At 30.7% G+C, this 22,261-nt stretch overlaps 1 pseudogene; it reads right to left on the bottom strand.

Moving 5' to 3' along the window:
- Positions 1-644: 644 nt before the first annotated feature.
- On the bottom strand, positions 645-21,575 carry LOC149535094 (uncharacterized; annotated as a pseudogene).
- Between the last annotated feature and the right edge of the window lie 686 nt (positions 21,576-22,261).

The following is a 22,261-nucleotide window of genomic DNA, read 5'->3' as shown; positions in this document are numbered from 1 at the left end:
TTGGTTTGCTAAAATCTTATAATTGAACTAAGTGTGGAGGTCTCAGTTTTCATTTCCAATTTAGATATTGAGTGGAGAAATTCGTACATTGTTATCTAACCCATGAACTAGTTTAAATTTTCCCATAACTCTAGAATTTATTTTACAAATTATTCCAATGATATATAGCTCATGTAAGACCCCCATCAAAATTACATTGTAGATTTTTAACATGATAATTTACCAATTGTTTTCATTATCAATTTCAATGAGTCAATTTTCAATTTCAAGAACCCTAAAATAATTGGTAACTTAAAAATCCCAATGACCTTATTTGAACTCATAAATTTATTAAATCTAAGTATAAACAATATTCTTTAATTAGCTTGAATATTAAAATTTCATTAATATAATATAATACATACATACATATATATAATAATATAATAATATAATATAACATTATAAAATAAAAAATATTAAAATCAATTAATAAATAAATATACACACACACATATACATATATTAATAAAACTTTATAAAATTGCAATCGAAGTACCATTGATTGTCGAAATCGCATATAAATCATATTGTAAAATGATATAATAAAACAATGTACTATGATTGAAGTTTGGCACAGGCTTAACGCCACTGCCCAACACATGTCAATGGCTGTGCAGTCTTGCCTCTGTCATAGGGCCTATGACGGCAGTCACAGTACCTGCAACAATAGGCACAGACTATCGACCACATTAAAAGGGGATAGGGTGGGTTAAAATCCCCCCCTCCCATACTTTTATTTATTATTATTATTTTAAAAAAAAAAAAAATTTTAAAATGTTTGCCAACATCCCTTTCAACTGTAATTAAATTAACATATATATATATATATATATATATATGTATGTATGTATGTATGTATGTATGTATGTATATAATGTGCAGATTATTAGTAAGTATTACAACATATGTGTGTGTGTGTGTGTGTGTGTGTGTGTGTGTGTGTAAATGTATCCAAATTTATTTGATTTTAAAAAAAGAAGAGAACATAGTTTTTAAAACAAAAAGGGCTTTCTAATTTTAAGAATTTTCCTATAAAATATTTGTTCTCTAAATTTACCCAAAAATTCTTCTAATAGGTTTGACTATAAATTTTAACCCTAGCCCCATAATTTCACCGGATCTATGCATATGAAAATTTATCATATAAAATGAAAAAATGCATATAACCAACATATGAAAATCCTTAGAAAACACTCAGAAGACACGAAGAAGACAGGAAGTGTAAGAAGCGAAAATAACATAGGCAAAATCACAAGTGTCTACCCGGATGCTGATGCTAATTCACTTCTTCTCAAAAACTATAGAGCAAGCTCCTTCCTTCTCCCATGTTCCTGAGTCCTCCAAAAATGCTCTCCAAATGCTCTCCCTAAGCTTCTAGGAGTGCCTGAATATAAAGAACTCTCAGGAAGCACCTAGAATGTCTCTAGAAACAACTAGAAGGTGTTGACAACTAAGCACGAGCTATTTCCAACCTTCTAGATGAGTCATAAGGTTGTAGACACCATGTGCTTAATTTGTGCGCTAACTCTTGTGTTGTTGATATATGTGCAATCAAAAGGTGCATTCACTCCTACGCAAGCTTATAACTTTTATTTTAATTCTTTTATTACTTTTATTATTATTATTTTTATTATTATTATAATTTTTAATTTCTTTTATTTAATTCTTTTCTCAATTAATTTTCAACCATTTATTTAATTAAACTCATAATATCTAAAGATCATGATATTATATTAATTTTTTCTCAAATAATTAAATTATTGATTAAATCTTTTAATTTTAGACTTAATTAATAAAATATTCACCATAGACCTCCAAAATAAAATATGAAAACCCATCACAGAACAATCCATACAAAATCAGTCTAAAGGGTTAAAAATTATGAATTATGTCATCCGACACATGCGAAAGGTAAAATATCAGATGCTTGTCCTACCTCACTAGGACAAATGGTTTAAGGGTTTAGGATTTGGACTTGAGAATTTATCTCCCCTCTCTTACCATTGAGATAGTGTGATAGGGTATGCTCATCTTGGTAATTTAGGGAAGTCGATACTCGATACCTACAACCCGCATAAAAACCATGCATGTACATACAATATATAATGCTAAGCTAAGCAGGCAATGGCAGGAAGTGGTGCATTATGTAGATCCTGACTAATAGGTGACTATGAATCTCTTCCTTAATCACATCAGTAATGCCATACATAAGAACAAAGATGCACACCATACACATGCAAGTATGGGGTAAGTATCCATAATAAAACACCTGTGATAATAAACTATCCAACTAATCATCATCAATAACTGAAAATAATGTAATAATCATCATGCATATATGAAATGTAAATTCTAAGTAATCTCATCATACATCCACTGAATCCATAGCACAATATCTGATAGTCTCAAAACAATGCTACTAATCCATCAACATAAAACTAGTCTAACATAGTCTGATAATAATAGCAACAACATGTCTAGAAAAATGTGAGCGAGTATAGGCACTACACATGGAGTGTTTAGAAAAATCATGACTACAATGTACCAAAGTATCTACAAGGTGCACTAAGCACATTTCAACTACTATATTCTAATGGTGATATCTCAAATCTTGTGAGGGCTATAGAAAAATTGTTAGATGGTACACAAGTGCATGGAAAAACCCTATTTGTAACCTATCTAAGTTCAAAGAGACTCTAAATAGATTTGATTTGGCATGACATTCTTTCTTGATGCCAAAACTTGTAGTGTTGCTTAGTAAATTGGCAGAATACTATATATCTTTCTAACTAACCATTCTGGCATCAATTGGATTGTTATGTTAGGTCTAGATGGGTGGGTGAACCCTAGGGACACCCTTTTTTGGTCATGGAGTGTCTAGAAAAATTGCAACCACCTTGCATCAAAGTGTCTCTAAGGTTTACTAAGCACATTTCAACTGCCTTCTTCTAATGGTCATATCTTGGGGTTGATGCGGGATATAGACAAATTGTTAGATGGTACACAATTGTTTTGACAAAACCTATAGTAACTGTAGTACCCCTAAATTGGAACATTGGCATTCTGAACCAATTTTGGTGCATCAATCTCACAACATCTATTTCTTGATCAATCAAGTCCTATTGTACTAGGCATTTCTAGTTCTTATAATCTTTATGACCTAAGTGTCAAATGTAGAAAACCCCTAATCTGTATTAATCACATACTTTATTTAATTCCTAAATATTGATTGAAATTGACTAATTAGTAATTAGTTGGAATATTAAATTATGATATCATGTTTGAAATGATCAATATTCTTCCCTAATTCATTTCACATGAAAAAGGAATTATATATATTGATTTAATCAAATATACTCATCATAATTATTGCAACTAATTATTTAATTAATTAGAATAATAATTATAAGAATATATTTGAATGGATCAATATTAATCTCCTATTTCATCTCATTCAATTCCATAAAAAATGTATGACTCAATTTTTCATTAATCTAAACCATACACTCATTTTAATCTTGACTATTGATTGGGTCCAAGATTCTATAAAAGAGACCCCTGACCTCTCATTTGAGGAGGATGAATCACTGTTGGATTGGTCACTAGAGCAGTTTGCATTCAAATGTCTATTCCTTTTTCATGCTCATTATCTAGATGATAATGCATTCATTTAACTTAATTAGCTTATTATTGTTCTTAGATTAATTTGAATATCATATTGATTAATTTATATCTTTGCATACAAAATATTAAAAACACAGATTAATCTTGCATTTTCATTCATTCAAATCCTTCGTACTAGTTTGGTCTGGTTAATGAATTCTCAATTTTGAGAGCACATAGTAAAGCTCCATCTAGTTAGAAGGCAACAAATCACCTTGTGTAGACATGCCAGATGAATAATTTCATGTTCATTATGGGATGTTACTGATAAATAATAATCATGTTGAAGTGTGTGGTTGAATTAGAGGACCATATTTAATACTCACATTTTTGGTGCCCACTATAAGGAAAAAATATCAATTTTATCTTAATTTTTGACATTTTGGATTCTGGTCCATGCAAAATAGAAAATTCTCACCTAAAAAATCTAAAAGTTTGCATGCTTCCTTATACTTCCTTGTGTGGGATTTTATATTCTCATTCAGTGAGAGAATTATCTCATGTAACACAAAGAATTTCCTTGCATGACTAGGTGCATAATATTGCACAAGAATTGATAGCAAAGTGTTAAAATTTTGCATTTTTTAAAAGTCTATGATTTATGATTTTTAGTCTAACCTCTATTTTTGAAGTACTTGTTTTATAATTTCTGATTTCTAAATAGCTTAATAGTTGTTTGCAAGATGATTGTTGAAGATTCCTTGAAATTAACATGCAAACTATACTAATGGTTTTATTGTAGGATGCTTCTCAAAGAATAATTTAAATCCACTCAAACAATGTGTCTTTTTTACATGTTTTTCAATACACATGTTTAATAGGGCTTGTGAACTTTGTAGGGCTCTAGACAAAGGAATAGGGGATTATGCTCTTTTCTACTTGAAAGTGATTTCCAAGAGTAAATTAGAAACCTAGATGCCTTTTGAAGATGGTACCCAAGGGAGGTAAGAAAGGTAGTGTTTCTCCCAAATGATGCTTTTAATGAAGGGATGATGATCTTTTCTTTTTGGGAAAATTAGAATGCTAGAATAAGACAAGTTGGGATTGATAAGCTAGCTTAGTGATGAATATGTTATGTGTGTTTATGTAAGGTGAAAATGTAGAGGAGTATGCTCTTTTCTCTTTGGGAAAATTAGAAACTCAAACCCTTGAATCTGAGCTAAGTCTAAGTCAACCTTTAGAGGGCCTACCAGAGTGATCCAACTTTTGGGAATGACCTAAGTGAGAATGCACCTAACACCAATGATTCCACCTCACTATAATAGAGAAGCTTTTTAGATTCAAAAAATTCAATGCCATGTTAATTTATTATTCTCAATTCTAATATTGCATATCAAAAGGAGGCTCTATCTATTGCACTAGGTAGTGTCACACCTAGTCTTGCTAGTTAAGTGTGCATACTTTAGGTGTTAGTGTGAACTGCTAGCCTTAACCTCATTCATGAGGCTACTAGGGATTAATGTGAATGGAAGCCTATTAAAAACTTTGTATTAAGTTTCTATTCATTTCTCCTATAGATCCTCACCATAAGCATGTACCTAGCCATTGAAAGGTTGCATATATCCTTGACCCTTACCTTAAGGGTGACCATTGAGTATATATGTTATTTTTGTGGAATACAACAAAAACATAGCCACCCTCTAATGGGTTGACATGGCTATGAGAGGTGAACACATGCACATTAGTTGTGAGACAAAGGATTTTCTACATCTACCATTTCTAGTTATAGGGATAAAAGAGTGTCTTTTTTGAGTCTACAATTGTCCAAACTATCAAATAAAAATGTCAAGATTCCCCTATCCCTCCAAGTTTCTTTTTCCTCAGTTGGATTATTTATGACTACTACCTATATATGCTTGTCCATTTTTACAAATAACTCTAAAAACCATCTATCTTCTTGCTAGAACAATCCAAAATGGTGTCAAATCTAAAAAATGATGTCCACAATTGACTAAAAACTACAAATGGTGTCAGTACTATGTCCAAAACCTATCAAGAACTTATCAGAATCTCTTCAAATTTAGTCAAAACTTGTTAGTCTATCCTTTACTCACCTGTGTTATTGCACAATTTTACATGAGTTAGGACCTTTGGGTCTATCAATCTATATTTCTTTGTATGGTGCTTTGTACTTCTTTGCATGGGAGGCTAAGTTTTCTCGGGTGAGCATATACCCAAACACTATCAACTTGTAAAAATCTAGCTAAAAATTGTCATTTTTCATTTCCTCACATGGTTCAATATATAATTTCATGTGAGCAAACACTTTGGGAACTATTGTCCTATCTCCTCACACTAGTCTACATACTTCCTCACACAAGTCTTCTAGGATTGTTGCATAAGATTCAGTCACAATATTGCAAAAACCTATTCAAATTGGTCTATCAAAGTTCTTTGCTTGCTTAGTTCACATCATTTACTCACCTCAGAGTCATTTTCTTGCATGAGTCTATCATGAATTATCCAAAAATGTTGAGCTATTCTAAGATTCCTTGTCAGAATTTGATCCAAATGTGGTCTTTTTCCAAGACCATTAAGTCATTCCTCTATCTACAATAGTCTAAAATCAGACAACTTTCTTAGTTGATCACTTGTGATCCTCACATGAACTAGTCTTATTAATCGATTGTCATATTTTCTCTCTTGTGTATGCCATACCTTGTATCATAATAGTAAAAAATCTTAGCTATTTTAGCCATTTCTTTGACTACTCATACCCTGGTATACATCACACTTATTAATTACTTATTTACTTTGAGAAAACATTCTAAGAGTGGTCTTTGTTTAAAATTTGGCATAAATCATTATCTATGATTGTTGCAACTAGGAGTGGAAACATGTTTCCTCCTTACAAACCAAGATGAGGTAGAAATTGTGGTAGAGGTCATTCCTAGTTATATATAGTCTAAGTACAGTGAAGGATGCACAAGATTACTTTCACTTGGTTGTCCACTTAGCACTTGAAGAGTCTTTTCCATAAACTTGCAACAAGTTAGGAATATGTTATTTCAAGAACATCCAATCATTGACAAGATACCTATATCTTTAAATAGAAAAATTGAAATTCTATTCGAAACACCTATACGACCTAAATAGGTCAAAAACTTCTACACCCCTAGAATGGTAGATCAAGATCAAGAAATGAGTGAAAATAGTAGGAGAGCAAAGAGAAAGGAATTCCAAAGAACTAAAAGACTTAATGATCCTTACACCTACACAAATGATTATGGGGATACTAAAGAGATACCCCTAGAAAACATAGAGAAATGTCATAAAGATTAAAAAATTCAAAAAATGATGGAAATATTGATCAATGATGAAAAAGAGAAATATTTCATCAAACTTGCTCAAGGAGAAAAGTTACCCCAAAATTAAAATGTTGAAACAATTATCATACAAGAAGAGGAACTTGAAACCTTAAAGTTACAAAAAAAACTCCATTCTATGAAAGAGAAATTAGCCCAAACATTGAAAGACAAAGATAAATTGGCTAAACAATACATGTTAGACACTATTTGTGCATTTCCTTTTGACAAGGATTTGTACATGCCTCCTTTTCCTAGACGAGTTGAGCTACCCAAATATTAAAAGAACTTAGGAACATCTGATCCCAAAGATCACTTGAGGGAGTTTGGTGCTTTGTCCATGGAATTCATGTACATTTAAACATATCTCATGCATTTTTTCTCATGAAGTCTAGGTGGTCAAGCTATGGAGTGGTTTTCATGGTTACCTATTTGTATTAAAAAATTGATGAGATCACTAATATATTTCTAAGAAAGTACTCACACAACATCCAAATTCTAATAAACATAAGAGATCTTTGTAACCTTAAAAAAAGAGTTGGAGAACCTTTCCTAACTTTTCTCCAAAGATGGAGACAAGTGTGCACCAAATACTCACGTATAATACTTGAGATTGAAAAGATTGGTATCTTCATGGATAATCTTTTACCTAATTTTGGGTACAAAATACAACTTCAAGGCCGACATAGTTTCAAAGATATTATTACACAATATATTTGAATAGAAGAGTTCATGGTAAATAAAGGTGAATTAACCCTTCAAAAAGACATCAAACAAGGGTCTACCTCTAGCAAAGATATGTCCAAGTATGTTAATAAAAGTTAAGAGGTCATAAATGATGGAATTGTGGAGAATATCACTCCCAAGCCTCCTAAGAAGACTTTTAATCTCATGGATAACATGCATATGTCTAAAACCATTAAATAATCTACTCTAAATTTGTAGTAAATGATGGAGTGGTGGATAATATCAATCCCAAGCCTTCTAAGAAGACTTTTAATCTCATGGATAACATGCATATGTCTAAAACAACTAAATAATCTACTCTAAATAATAAGACATTTGGAAACAAAGCTAAAAGCTCATCTTGGGTTTCTTAACCCTAACATGAATACACACCTCTAGGTGAGCCTCTCACAATGGTCTATAAGATTCTACTTCAAAATTAGATTATTAATCCACTTGATAATTTTCATCCTTGTGATCCACAACCATGACCTAGATGGTAGAATGAGAACATCTATTGCGAATACCATCAAAACAAGGGTCGCACAAAAAACTATATTAATATATGACATAAGGTTCAAGACCTCATTGATGACAGTGAAATAGTTGTGGATGGACATAATAAGAATTCAGATCACAAAGAGTTTCAAGAACCATTTCCTCATTATGACAAGGGAGAAAGTTCTAAACAAAAAAATAATAACAAGGTCAATTATACATATACCAATTATGATAACGTAATCAACATGGTTGACCTTTAGACTTTGAACATTGTGATATTATCAAAATTAAAGGAAAAAATGATAATACAATTCCTAAGACTCCATTTGTTCTAAGAGGTTCCACCTCTCTTACATTTGATCATTAACAATCACAATTTTGTGCCAATACTATTATACATTCTCATGCCAAGATAGTAGTCAAAGGCCCTACATCTTTTGCCCCTAAGGTATATCAACATAAAGATAAACTTATTGCTGGTCCATCTAGTCAAAATATGAAGAATTACAACATCTTCCATAGCTGAAATCTATAGTATCCTTGAACAATTACAATGAACAAATGCTCAAATAACTATATTTGAACTACTTAAAATATTGCCTACTCATAATAAGGTTCTTAAAAAAGCCATCACCAAGGCAAGCATACCTCAAGATCTTGATCTTGAAAGTTTTCAATCTATGGTAGGTCACTTGAACTCACCTCATTATTTTTCCTTTTCTAAAGAGGAAAATAATTCTTTGAGTCATTCTCATAATCAACCGTTGCATATTAAAGTCATGATACACCAGAAATGTGTCTATCATGTGCTTATAAATGAAGCTGGTCATAATATCTATTTTTCTACTTTTCTTAAACAATTGGGTTATGATGAAGAGTCTATTGATCCTCTCTACAAAATTACCATCAAATCATATGATGAAGTAGAATGCAAATCCCCAGGTCTTGTTATGTTTCCTCTTCAAGTTGGTCCTATAGAAAAAGATGTTATCTACCAAGTCCTTTCTATTCCTTTAGCATACAACATATTATTAGGAAGATCATGGATTCATGAAATGCAAGTAGTACCTTCAAAATATGATCAATGTGTCAAGTTTCCATTCCAAGGATTAGAAGTTACTATATTTGCTAATACTAGTTACACATGTAACATGCTTAAGTCTATTGACAATTTTTTTCCTACTAATAGAGAGTCTATAGACAATCATGTCAACAAGCTCAAATAAATGGAGAAGACTCTCAAGTTAATAGAAAATGGAATGGGTGAATATCACATTGAACCAATTTTTTCTTTGACATCTCTTCCTGAATCTCCTCATCCTTGTGGGAGACCATCTAAAATGAAGAAACCTTTTATGGTATCACCTAATTTGCATTCAATGGTACCTTTTTATAGGCCACTATACTTCTATAAGATGAAGATGACAATAAAGCCATTTCTACTTGGTTATACAAAGAAGAAGTCTTACTTAATCTCATAGACCAATCTTGTGAGATAACTCTTGAAAAGTATGGACTAGGTCTTAAACTGATAAAGGAAATGGTCCTATAGGGTGTAACAATGAAGAACTACTTGATTCAATTAAAGAAACATGTAGAAGGCCTCATGACACAATAGGCCTAGGCTTCAAGAAAGTTCCCTTTCATCTAGGATCAACAAATTCATACCAAAATCTGACAGTTCATGTAAACATGAGTAACAAACTAAGTATGACAATCAAGTGGATAGTTATGATGATGAGGATAGTTTTCCTTATCTTATTCCACTAGATCTTGCTACATTATTTGCAAAACTAGATGAATTTGTACCATGTGTTAGTACTAATAAAGATGACAATGATTCCTCCAAGAATACTACTGATACTCCCCTAATTCAACAAGAACAAGGTGAGACTAGTCATACTATCATTGTTGAATGACTTTGTCAAAATCAAGATGATAATGAAAGTGGAGAATGGGTACCCATGATTGTTGGGGAATTTTACAATCTGACTCCATGTAGCAATACTTCTTGAGAGTATGAATTTTATTCTCTCTTAGATGCAAATTTTGATAAGGATATTGATAAAGTTTACACATATGAAAATCAACTTGAAATAGGAGAGCAATCTAGGGTTTGGTCTGATGAATCTCACCCTACTAATGTCAACTTGTCTTTAATTGATGTCATTAGAACTCAAAGGAATTTGAACATACCTTTGGATCAAATCTCTTTAGGTATATAATTACTTGTCCATGTATTTTATGACTATACTATGAATACAATTGAACCCACCACTACTCTTTCACTCACTTATCTTGAGCTAGTAGACTTGAGCTCAAATACTACATCTAGTGAAGTTACCACATTCTAGAATGATTATGCTCTTACTTGCTATCTCCATGTTTTCAAATGGGTAATGTCTTCCACTAGTGAACAAAGTATAAATATGACTAAAGCTAACATCAAATATCTCAATCATATAATCAAAAGAAAAAAGAATAGATGTTTTGGTGGTGAAAACCACATTGTGGCAGTATCAGAACCCAAAATAGTAAAAAAAAAAGATGTATCTGAAGGTTAAAATGTCTCTATGGTGCCTAAAGATGAGATATTTGATGCACTTCCAAGTCTTTTTTAGGAGATATCATTAGTATTGATAGAAATAAAACAAAAAATCAATCTAAAAATTGAGAAAAATCCTCATATTATACATCTTGTACATTTTTTTTTTGTTTAAGAAAAAGAAGATCAACTTTTCATGGACATACTTAGATATGCTAGTTTTAGATCCTAATCTTATCATGCATCATCTTTTTGTTGCACTGAGAGTGAAACATATTAAATAGAAACTTAGAAAGATGCACCCTCATGTGGCACTTCTTGTTAAAGTTGAACTAGAAAAACTTTTGAAAGTTTGTTTCATTCATGCCATTGATTATGTTGAATGGATATCAAATATAGTTCTAGTTTCAAAACATGAGAAATCTATTAGATTTTGCACTAATTTTCAAGATTTAAACAAAGCGTGTCCTAAGGCTGGCTTTCCACTAGATAACATTGATATGATAGTGGACATGACAACTAGATATGAAATGTACTCATGAATGGATGGTTTTTCTAGTTATAATCATATCAAAATTGCACCAAAAGACCAATAGAAGACTACTTTCACTTGTGCATGGGGTATCTTTTGCTAGAATGTAATTTCATTTGATTTAAAGAATTCTAGTGCAACATATCAACATGTAGTTATGACAATATTCCATGATATGATGCATAAAACAATGGAAGACTATGTTGATGATACTCTAGTCAAGAGTATGTAGGGAAACACTCATCTTCAAGATTTGGGACCTATCCTAGATCACATGGAATTTTTTTTGTCTCAAATTAAATCTTTAGAAATGTACTTTTGGTGCCACATTAGGGAGACTACTTGGTTATATTGTGTCTACAAAAGGAATTGAGGTGAACCCAAAAAAGGTTCAATCTATAACAAAAATGCCTCCACCTTACAACATTAGTCAAATGAGAGGGCTACAAGGAAGACTTCGATCTATTTATTGATTCATATCATAGTTAGAAGATAAATCACAATATTTTACTAGAACTTTGTATAAAGGTATGAAATATGACTAGAACATGGATTGAGATCAAATTTTAAGATGGATCAAGAAGTACCTTTCTAATTCACTAATGATGATGCCTCCTATTAATGGGAAGCCACTCATTTTGTACATCTCTACAATAGACTCGTCTCTTAGTATCTTGCTATCTCAAGAAGATAACAACAATAACGAACAAGCTATTTACTATCTCAATCTCACATTGATCTCATATGAGATGAACTATAACATTATCATGAATTTTGTTTTGGTAGTTTTTTTTTCTTCCCAAAAGTTGAGACACTACATGCTTGCTCATACTACATGACTAAGACAATATTGATCCCTTAAAGTATTTTCTCAACAAAGATACTCTAACAAGAAGGTTGTCTAAATGGGTTATGATCTTGAGTGAGTTTAACAGTGAATATGTCAAACAAAAATCTATCAAAGGACAAGAAACCACTAATCAACTAGCAGAGGTACCAATGCAAAGTCACTAACCACTAAATATTAAATTGCCTAATGAATCTATTCTACTGCTAACACACCAAACATGGGTTATGTACTTTGATAGTTCCTTCACACAATAAGGATCTGATGTTGGACTTCTATTTATAGCACCAAAGAAACATTATTTTCTTAAGGCATACAAAATTTTATTTCCTTGTACAAACAATATTGCAAAATATGAAGCCTTAATCAATGGCATGAAAATCACAATTGAATAAAGGGTAGATGAATTGAATATCTTTGGTGACTCACAATTAGTGATCAATCAAGTCAATGGTATTTATCAGACAAAAGATGAGAAGTTGACACCTTACAAGAGAATGATTGATGATCTAAAAAAGTACTTTTCACACATTACTTTCTAGTAGATTCCTCAAGTAGATAACAAGGTGGCTAATGCAATGACCACTTTAGCTTCTATGTTACAAATGCTAGAAAATAAACTTTGACATGATTTTCTGGTGGAGACATTATCCTACTCTACCTATGATTCTCCTAAATCTAGAATGATATGTTCTGTCATAGGACATGATTCATCTTGCTACCATCATATCTACTCTTACTTATTTGACCAAATTGTTCCAGATACTCTAAACCAAAATGAGAAACATCACCTTATTCAAAATGCTTTATGATATGTCATCATTGCTAATGACTTGTTTATGAGAGGTCTTGATAGTACACTTCTTAGGTGTCTAGAACCTAATGAGTCAAAATGTGTGTTAATAGGGCTATGCAAAGGAATTTGTGAATCACACTCAAAAAACTTATTAGAGTTGCTTACTATTAGCTAGAAATAGAGAAAAAGGTAGTCAAATATGCTAAGTCTTGAAAATAGTGTTAAATTAATGGTAATTTGACTCATGCTTTAGATAGGGAGATAATTTCTTTCATCATGCTTTGGCCATTCCAATAATTGGCATTTGATTTGGTGGGTTAGATTCATCCATCTTCTTCAAATGGACACAAATTCATCATTATATCTACAAACTACTTCACAAAATGGCTAGAAGCACTCACTCTTTCTAAGGCTAATGGGAAAATTATAGCTCTATTCATTCTCAATTTCATCATCTATAGGTATGGTGTACCATCCTCCATCATTATTGACAATAAGAGACAATTCAAAAATAAAGATCTCAAAGAGTTATGTTCAAAGTTCAAAATTATGCAACAATGTTCTTCCATCTACTATCCCTAGGTTAATGGAAAAGCAAAAGCATCCAATAAGGCTATTCTCAAGATTCTACATCACACAATTAATCAATCTAGAAGGGATTGACACCTTCAAATAAATCTAGCTCTATGGGCTTATAGAACAAGTATCAAAACTCCTATGGGAACAACACTCTTTACTTTGGTATATAGAGTGGATGTTGTGCTTCTAATTGAGGTTGAGATTCCTACTTTGTGAATCTCTATAAAAGGCCTCATTACTAATGATAACTATAGAATATATCATCTAAAAGAGCTAGAACTATTGGATGTACATTGACAAGTGGTGTCTGATCATCTATGAGCTTATCAAAAGAAAATGTCCAAAAGATGCAATAAGAAAGTCAAACCATGTGACTTCCAAGTGGATGACCTTGTTCTAAGGGAAAACCCCAAGAATCAACAACAATAAATACAAAAATGAAAGTTTGAACCTAGCTAGCTTGGTCCATGCATAGTCACTATAGTGTTTGGATTTGATGCTTATCAACTCTTAACTATTGAAGCAAAATTGCTCAACGAGCCGATCAACACCCTTCATTTGAAAAATTTCTACAACTTATATTCTATTGAAGCTCTTTGTACATATCTAAATATCTTGAAAAAATCTTTAAAATTGAAAAAAGTCCTAAAAAAATCTGTTATCCTTGTGAAAACCTAGCAATAGGCACCTTGGTAATACCAAAAACATTGCAAAAAAAAAGATAAAAAATTGAAAAACAAAAAAAGTGCCATTGATGAAAACTTGGAAAATAGGCATCATGGTAGAAAACATAGAATCTCTATCAAGAAGGTGAAAATCTGGTAAACATGCACCTCTTATTTCCAATGCTACATCTTGCAGCACATCTTCTAGCTCCTATACATTTTCTTTCTTGATTTCAATACTTTGCATTTTTTTCTTAAGTTTTTCATATTCACTCATGCATACACTCTTAGTTAAGATACGAGACTCCACTCAAAATTTACATGGATTGAAATTGGTCATCGTCTCAAGTGAAACACCACTAGTACAAAAACAACAATACGTGACTTAAAAAAATAACTAAAATTTGCATATATGTAACTACAGTCAGTTACGTGACTAATAGTAGTTAATATCTAGTCATTTATAATGCTACTAAATAATTTTAGTCACTTACTTGATCATTGATTTTGATCATCAATTTAGTCACATATTTAGTGGTATATTTAGTAGTATACTTAATCACATATTTAGTCATATATTTGATAGTTGATTTAGTCACATATTTAGTGGTAAATATAGTAGCATATTTAATAGTATATTTAATAGTATATTTGGTTACATATTTAGTAGCATATTCAATAGCAATTTAGTCACATATTTGGCACATATTTGATAGTGTATTTAGTAGCATATTTAATAGTATATTCGTTAGTAGCATATTCAATAGCATATTTAGTCAAATATTTGGTAGTGTACTTGGTCATAATAGGGCACTATGGAATCGAACCACCATCCTCCTACTTGTAAAATAGGTGCTCTTCCATTGCACTAATGCCCTCTAAAGAATACATAATAAATTATTATTTGTTTCATTTCATTCTCAATATAGCACCCAAAAAGGTTATGAACCTATATTTCTTAAAATAGGGGCAATAAGGCAATATCCAATCAAGTTGATAGTGTAAAGGCTCCTTTTATTTCAAAAAATAATGCCATTTTGTCAAACTTAAACTAGCTAGAGGAAAAGGGAACTGGGGTAACGGATTTTAAATTTAAAAATGGTGTCCAACTTGTTACTAACAATGTAGAAGTGCAAGTAGTGCCTAGAAGATTGCTTCAAGATTGCCCTTTAGAACTTCTTAAAAGTATAATTAGAACTTAAAACTTTGCTCATTTATATGTATCCAGTTTCATCTACATTAATTTCAATTTGTTTATAAGCTCGCACAAGATCAATTTTGAAAAATTAATATGGCTGATGAATTATCTAGATAGTGGATAGAGGTGGTATATGTGAAGTGTTCACACATGATGATCATGCTTAATAGTTATACCTCTTTCTCTCACAAGAAATTTTTCATAACCAATAATGCTACTATATTCTCTATAAAGTAGAGTTGTAAATTAAAAAATATACTTGAATTGTAAAACAAGGAACAATAGAGTTCCATAAGGAGATACCCTTCTCATCTACCATATATTTTCAAGGAAGGGAATAAATATTGACTCCATTTTTATTTAATGCTGAAATAAACTAATAAATTGGTAATTACTGAAGCTTCTTGTACTTTTGTTTGTAGGGTGTTTTGTATCTAAGAAAAACTTGTTATGAACTTAGTTTTCACATTTTAATGTGCAGTCCTATCCCTAAACTATAATTGCTACTCAAGTAATGTTTCATCCATTTGGGGCATAAGACAAAATAGGTTATGACTTAGTTATGAATTAATTATGATTTCTTTTCAATTGAGAAAATGGTAATCCATAAAGCATGTATATCTTATCTCTGTTAACCACTTTTGTAAGGGTAATATCAAGTTCTAGCATTGAGCGTGTATTTTTGTGTTGCATTAAGGATAGCAAATAAAGACTAGCTTGGGAAAAATGTGCTCTACATATTGTTAAAAATATTGTTGAAATCATTTTCTTCTCTAGATTATTTGGGAAAGCAACATAGGCTAGTTCCTATAACAAGAATAATCGAATTCAAAAGATAGCCAAGATCAAATTTAAAACCTAACTAATAAATTATTTAGTATCTCACACTAAGACATTCTATAATCAGGCAATAATAGCCAATGGTAGAAAATTCCTTCTCATAGGCGAAATCACTTAAACATGGCATCAAAATTTTTAATAGTTGAAACTACCTATATTATTCTACAAAAGCAAAATATAAGGGAAGATATATACTTGAATTTTTTGTAGACAAAATTATTTGCTTGGAAAGTTTTGTAACTTTATTGTAATAATACCTCTAAAGTAGGCAAAAATAATCCAAATAGTTAGATATCTAATCATGGTAAAGCTCAAGGCAATTGAAATTGTCCAAAAACTGAAAGCATTTTATGCAAGGATGAGATTATTACTTTCTTCCTTCTAGGGTCATGAATTCTTTACAGATAGTGGATGCATATGCATGTTATTACACAGTGAAGAACAATAAGTAATTATTGTTAAAAGAACAAATAATATTAATTTTTCTGAAGAAATCCAATTGCATCTCAACAAAGCTACCAGACCATAATTTCACTCCTCTAACTTGTCTTAGTTTCTAATTTTCATATATCCAAAATGTTAGAGAAATAAGACAAACAACTACCAAGAAATTGAATGTCACTTAAACATAATATAAAGAGAATATTGAGAAAAACTAGAACCAAGTGGTGAGAAATCCATAAATAAGCCCATTACTAAAGCATCAAACTCTTAATTAGGACATCAACTTTAATAGATAACTTAACTCTTAGTAACAATATTTAAAAATTACTTGCATTGATGTTTGAAGGTTACAGAGACAACTATAAATATATCTTAATCCAAGAAATCTATCTAGAATGACATAGAAAAATGAAAAGAATAAGGAAAAATAAATGCTCAGCATGATAGAGTAATTGGTAACCTGCAACACTACTAGCACTAATAAACAAAATATTGTACTTAGAAAGATCAAAAATACTTTCATGGTTTGTGCCAATGCGGATCACTCTTCCATATTTCTTGCATTTCTCTACTAGAGGATAAAAAACCTACAACAAATTAAAATATATGTAAAATGTTCAAAGTTCAAACATTTTAATCCATATCAAGCAAATCTCTCAAACTATACTTGTTACTCACTATTGTAAAAATAATATGAGAGAGAGAGATGAAATACCAATATCTATCTTACCTTCTCAATGCATTCTAGCTCCTTCTAATAGTCTTCTTCAGTGTATTCTAGCTTCTCAAATTGTGATCATCTATTAGCTGCAATAAAGACAAAATAGGTCATAGGTTATCCTCACCAAAGGCAAATTTTTACTCTAATATAATAAATACCAACAAATAATGTTATCCAAGATATTACATGTCCATTTCATTTTTTTTTGAACATGTCACTTGTGAAGATCAAAATCATCCAAAAATAAGTTATTCTTTCATGTCATAGCATTATAAGGAAAGGTAATAGAATATTTTACTTCCAAATATTGATCTCACACTATGTAGCTGCATTGTATAGGATATGGGAAAAATAACTCTCAATTAATTTCTTCAAAATCAGTCAAAAACTATCTTACAAAAAATTGCTAATCAAAATTATCTTAAAAAAAACTCCTAATAATCTTGAAGTCCCTTATATTTTAGTTTTTGAAATCCTTGGACAAGTAAATGTAGAAAAGCTATATAAAATATTATTTATTCAAATGATAGCCCTTTTTTAATTCTAAAGGGAGAATTCAGTGATTCATTCCAACATTGATGACAATGTCCATTGGAGATGATAGCCCCATGGATTTATAAAGATACTTTGATAGGGGTTTAAAGATAAATTCCAATTTAATTGGTACAAGTAATATCTCCTATAGTGGCTATGTTTCATAATTGGAAAATCTAGCATGTGTTTACATTTTCCAACATAAGGAACAATTTAGGGTAATTTAGAAAAATTTAAAGATCCCTATACAAGGAGAAGAACATAAACTTTGATAGGGATTTGAAGATAAATCTGGCTTAGTTGGTATAGGTAGATGTTTATCTAATATCTCTTATAGTGTCTGTATTGCATATATAGAAAACCTATGATGTGTTTCCATTTCCCAATAGAAAGGTAAAATTCAAGGTTGTTCAAAAAGCTTCAACAAATCACCTACAACACTGGAAAAAAATCAAAAAATTTTCATTAAAGAGCTTTTAAGAAGTACAAAGAGAAAATTTTCATTTATTATTCAGAAGGGAATTCCTATATTTATTCATAAATAAGACTATCCACATTTACAAATTGTTCCTAATGTCAAGGGTCATTTTCCACATAAGCTACATGTAGTAATTATTGCCATATAGCATCAAACTTAAGTCTTCAAATAATTATTTATTTAGAAAAAAAAATTAATTTAGCCTTGCTTTTGGGTTGGAAGGATCACAAATTGCCATGTAATTCTCAAGAAAAATAACTAAAGATTATATCTCTGTGCTAAAAAAATTAAAACTAAAAATGTATATTCCTAATTTTGAAAAAAATTATTTATTTCATAAGAAAGAATGAATAAAAGTTACTAGGAGCACATTTTTCAAGATTTGAGCATCCAACTTCTAGCAATTATATAATATCTACAAATAGATTAGAAGAAAATTCCTTCACAAAAAAATTAGTAAAAGCAAAAATTGAAACTATTTATAACATAAACACATATCACAAGGCCACAATAGTGATTGTATAGACCCAATAAAATAGAACATTAGATAGGAGCAAGTTCTTAGAGAGTGAACTTCATGATTAATTCAAGAGTTTATTGTCCAAGCATGATTGAAAAGTTGTATAAAATATGGAAAGGAATGAGACATTATGGGGTATGATGATCAAAATTCCATCATTGGAAATTTAAACATAAACTTGCAAACTAGAAAGGAATATCTAATGATATATGTAAAATATCTCTGCCAACTCACTATTTAGCATTATGATATTATCTAATGCAAATAACATATACACAAATAATAGGAAACCTATTGTATATTATTACTATTAGAATTATTTCTAAACCATTGTAATAGCCAAAATTGTATGATTCACTTCATTGAATCAAATCTAGAATCATGACTACCAGTTATAGCTATGCAAAAAATTATTCATAATAGAGTAGGTTACAACAAGCCTGATGTAATTGGACACCCATATTCTAGAAATAATAGAGATAATAATCCAATTAATTTGGATGATCATGAAGAACATCCTATGAAAAAAATATGATTGAGAAAATGACTCAAATTGAACCACAACAAACACTGACTAAAGTTTAGTTTTGGGTTGTAAAATCTTCAAGATGATCAAAAAAAATCTCTAAGTTTTAGACTATAGACTTTGACAAGTGAATGAAGCTTTTCTATCATCATGAGTATTCATTTTTCTTAATGTGGAAAGAAATAATATTTGAAATTTTGGTAATTTATTAATGGAAATAAATAGATAATTCTAGTATTCTACTCATTGAAGTAAAAATGTGACAATGAGACACATCATCTAAAGCCTTTTTCTAGCACAAAATCTTAAAGCTTTTACACAAAACAAACAAAGAGTTCATAAATAGGGAAAGAATCTAAGTTCATGGTGGTAAATGGTATGTTTCAAATCAAAAGGAGATATGGATAGAGATGAGATGGGTCAAAAATGAGATATTTAAATCTTGTATTATTATAATAAGAACTCTTGCATTGAAGCGATTTGATGTATGGTATCCAAAGTAAAAACAAGAATAAAGTTTCTTTAAACAATGCAATATGGCCTAGTCACCCACATATGATTTCTAAAAATGCTAGGAAAAAGTCAGTATTATCCAATCAAGTCTTTGCTTGCTGCATGGTGAATATCACTAAACATGTAGTCTTGTATCTGAGATTTTGATTAGCTAAAGAATATGTGCTACAAGTTTTGCATCAAAAGTTTCATGTGGCTCTTCTCTACAACTTGTACTTGGTTTGAATTTTATGATAGATGTAATGATATGAATTATCCAAGTCAGTTGTACTTCTACAAAATATGACTCATTATTGTCTCCACTTGTTGATAACCTCTCTTCTTCTATATATGTCTATAGTATAGGCTCTACAAGTTTTATAATGTAAAAATTAAATACCTCATCTTGAAATTCACACACACACACACATATGGAAGATTGTCAAGATGATCTTGAAGAAGTTTAATTTTGTCCAAAGGATCTCCCAAAAGTTCATTTGGGCCTAAACACAATCAAATTTAAAAGTAATGAATCCTTCTACTATTTTAAATAAAAATTTATCAAGAAGACTTGGCATGCCACTCTTCAAATATGGAACATATGTCACTAACCTAGACCAAAGACCTAAAATATAATATACACTACTTCTATCCCATTGCCATGATTACAAAGATTTTGATGTAAATTTTACCACCAACTATATCTAGTCCCTATCACCTTCCACATAAACAAGCTTATAAAGTTGGTAATTCATCTTGAAACATCCAAGAAAGTGACAATAGTCATAGTAATTATTATGATTTGCAAGACTTGTCGTGTTTAAAGTATTTCTTTTATTCCAGTCATTAAGTGTGCAAGAAACTTAGACTATTCTATATCATTTAAGAATAAATACCTTTAGAGAGAAGAAATACACACCAAACACTCAAGAACCTCCTTTAACAAATGAGTCTTTTAAATAGCATAATAATCAAAAGCTAACTGTAGAATTAACAAGTCCTCCAAAATTGTCCTCTAAAAGGAAGGAGTCGTGAGCTTCTTATCGATATTGTTTTTAATTGCTATAATGAAGTTATGGATATTTGAAATTTTTTGAAAAGAGCCAAGTTCCTAAAGGAGAAAGAAAATTTTTGATGATGTGTCAAGGGAAATCTTGGATTTACCTATTTCATTAGTGCAACAATTTGGTTTAGATTTGTTATCCCAATAAAATAGTGATCTATCATTGACTAGCTCAAGAAGTCCATGGATTCCTTATGAATCTCTCTAAATCTAGCATCATCATACCATCCCAACTTTGTGACACAAAAAAGAAGCTGGATCAAAGACCCAGTCACATATTCCTATAATTTTGGCCCTATAGCAGTGAGGTATCCTACAAAATAGTTGTGAATATCTAAACACAACTATAGAGAGGTAGAATGTTTCATGACCTATTTCAACAAGATGGAACTGGCTAGAACCAATGCATAAGGAGACAAATAATTATCAAGAATGAACTAGAATTATGAAATATATTTTGTATTCACTGAAAAAACACTACAAAGTGCTCTTAGCATGAGCTTTTTCTATTGATTCTTGTGAATTATAAATCATTTCTAGTTGCACTAGGCTCTCCATTAATTATAGCAAGCCAAAAACTATAGGAAAAAAAAAATGATTAAATTTTATAATTGAAGGTGTTTCATTTCCCCACTTACAACTAATAAGGTTTAACCTCCAAACACTAGTCACATATTTATCTAGCTACCACTTCAAATTTTATAACCTAGAAAAAAGAGCTTCTATATTATTTTTCTTGATTTCTTTATGTCTTTTGTAGTGAGTTCGAATTGGATGCAGTGTTAATCAATCATAATAAAACAACTAAAGAATAAAGTACTATATTATAGATAAGATTATGATTGTATGTCAATCTACACTACTTTATCTTGCTTGCAGTGCATTGGAATAGATTAAGGAGAGTTGGAATTCAAAAGAAGGGCAGTACTTCAATTTTTTGTGTGACCTAAAAGGAGAGAAATAGGAAAATAGAAAGATGTATTCATTCCTTTTTCAAATTTTTATTAATCAAACTTCTTATTATTACCTTATTTAAAACTGGATAGAGAATAATTGTTATTGTATTATGGTAAGCTATAAGTATATCAAAAAATATCATAATTATATTTTTGTAAAACTAAAGACCATCATGTGGGCATCCACATTAGGGAAGAATTAGATGCAATGTTCTTGTGCATATATTTTAATCACTTCCTTCAATCTAAATAGAGGTACACCCTTGGAATTATTCAGGTGAATCCCAC

Source organism: Cupressus sempervirens, chromosome 10 (genome assembly GCF_028749045.1).
Source record: "Cupressus sempervirens isolate cs-2001-9-10 chromosome 10, ASM2874904v1, whole genome shotgun sequence".
NCBI lineage: Eukaryota > Viridiplantae > Streptophyta > Pinopsida > Cupressales > Cupressaceae > Cupressus > Cupressus sempervirens.
This window is presented reverse-complemented; position numbering and strand designations above follow the sequence as displayed.